At 39.8% G+C, this 2,391-nt stretch overlaps 1 pseudogene; it reads left to right on the forward strand.

Moving 5' to 3' along the window:
- The first annotated feature begins 1,739 nt into the window (after nucleotides 1-1,739).
- LOC143925426 (small ribosomal subunit protein uS8-like) lies at nucleotides 1,740-2,191 on the forward strand (annotated as a pseudogene).
- Nucleotides 2,192-2,391: the final 200 nt, after the last annotated feature.

The following is a 2,391-nucleotide window of genomic DNA, read 5'->3' on the forward strand; positions in this document are numbered from 1 at the left end:
CATCCACAATGCCACTTAGGCAGGTGGGCTCTCAGTGCTGCCAACTCAGCAGCTCCCACTCCAGCTCCTAGCCCATGGCCTCCGAGTTCTGAGCATTCAAGTCGCACAGGGCGGGGGTCAGAGTATCACTGGCGCTTCGGCCCCGCCCCTCCCTGCTGGCTGTGAAATAGGTATCGTTCTGCACAGCATGGCACGCCGCTGCCAGCCTGCCTCCCCTGTGTATCTATCACTCTCAGTGCTATCATGTGGCTCCCAATTTCTGGGCAGTGTGGGCTCAAGAAGCAGCTCCTTTGGGGAAAGTGCAGGGGCCCCCCCATGCAGCTGGGGCCCCTGGGCAGTGCCCAGGTGTGCCCTCTCATTAACCGCATGCCAACCAGCTGCCGCATTTGTACTGCGGTTGCATGGTTCGGCTACACAAATCGCCGTTATGCTACGTTGGTAGCATAAACGGCCACTAGGGGGCCCCGAGCCGATGCGAGTGCCCGGCGGTCCTGTGATCGCTCGGGGCACATGGAGAACAGGGAGCTGTGTGTATGTAAACTGTGAACAGTGAACTGACAGATCATCTGTTTATACAGAGTATGAACAGCGATCTGTTAGTTTCCCTGCACAGTCCCCTCCCCCCTTCAGTTAGAACACATACTAGAATACATATTAACCACTTTACTGCCCCCTAGTGTTAACCCCTTCACTGCCAGTGACATTTTTTACAGTAATCAATGCAATTTTAATCGCACTGATCGCTGTATTAATGCCAGTGGTCCCAAAAATGTGTCAAAATTGTCCGACGTGTCCGCCATAATGTCACAGTCAAAAATCGCTGATCGCCGCCATTATTAGTAAAAAATTAATAAAAATGCCATAAAACTATCCCCTATTTTGTAGAGGCTATAACTTTTGCGCAAACCAATCAATATACGCAATTTTTTTTTTTATACCAAAAACATGTAGAAGAAAACGTATCGACCTAAACTGAGGAAAAAAAAGTTTTTTTATATATATTTTTGGGGGATATTTATTATAGCAAACAGTTAAAAATAATGCGAAATTTCGTATTTCGTACAGAATTCGTATGCTTAAAACTTTGTATTTCGGATTCATACGAATTTCCGGAAAGTCGTAAGAATTTTTGTTTCGTACGAAACGAATCGCACATGTCTAATACTTATTGAGATTTTTATTACCAAAAATATGTAGAAGAATACATATCGGCCTAAACTGAGAAAAATAATTGTTTTTTTTTTTGTTTGTTTTTTAAATTGGGGATATTTATTATAGCAAAAAGTACAAAATATTGTTGTTTTTTTTTTCAAAATTGATGCTCTTTTATTGTTTATAGCGCAAAAAATAAAAAAGAATATGTATCGGCCTAAACTGAGGAAAAAAAGTTTTTTTATATATTTTTTGGGGGATATTTATTATAGCAGACAGTTAAAAATAATGCAAAATTTCGTATTTCGTACAGAATTCGTATGCATAAAAATTCGTATTTCGGATTCGTACGAATGTACGAATTTCCAGAAAGTCGTACGAATTTTTGTTTCGTACGAAACGACTCGCACATGTCTAACGTTTATTGAGATTTTTATTACCAAAAATATGTAGAAGAATACATATCGGCCTAAACTGAGAAAACAGTTTTTGTTTTTTCAATTGGGGATATTTATTATAGCAAAAAGTACAAAATATTGTTGTTTCTTTTTCAAAATTGACGCTCTTTTTTTTGTTTATAGCACAAAAAAATAAAAAAGAGCCTCTTTGCGCCATACTTCAGACCCGGCACCATGGTGCGCAGGAATGTGCTTGCCGATGCACTTAAAAGCATCAACAATGCCGAGAAACGTGGTAAGCGTCAGGTTCTCATCAGGCCGTGCTGAAAAGTGATTGTGCGATTCCTTACAGCGATGATGAAGCATGGCTACATTGGTGAGTTTGAAATAATTGATGATCACAGGGCCGGAAATTTTTTTGTCAATCTTACAGGGAGACTTAATAAGTGTGGCGTCATCAGCCCCAGACTTGATGTGCCGATAAAGGATCTGGAAAAGTGGCAGAACAATCTCCTGCCTTCACGTCAGTTTGGGTATATTGTACTTACCACTTCCGCTGGCATCATGGACCACAAGGAAGCAAGGCGAAAAACACACAGGAGGCAAAATCCTGGGATTCTTTTTCTAAATGTTAAAGCAGGCAGAACAATAAACTGTTATCAATAAAAAAAAAATTAAAAAAATACGTATCGGCCTAAACTGAGGGAAAAAAATGTTTTTTATATATATATATATCTTTTTGGGGATATTTATTATAGCAAAAAGTAAAAAAAAAAATACGTTTGTTTCAAAATTGTCGCTCTTTTTTGTTTATAGCGCAAAAAATAAAAACCGCAGAGGT

This window comes from Lithobates pipiens, unplaced genomic scaffold, assembly GCF_037356315.1.
Source record: "Lithobates pipiens isolate NorthernLeopardFrog02 unplaced genomic scaffold, aLitPip1_a1.2 Scaffold_22, whole genome shotgun sequence".
NCBI lineage: Eukaryota > Metazoa > Chordata > Amphibia > Anura > Ranidae > Lithobates > Lithobates pipiens.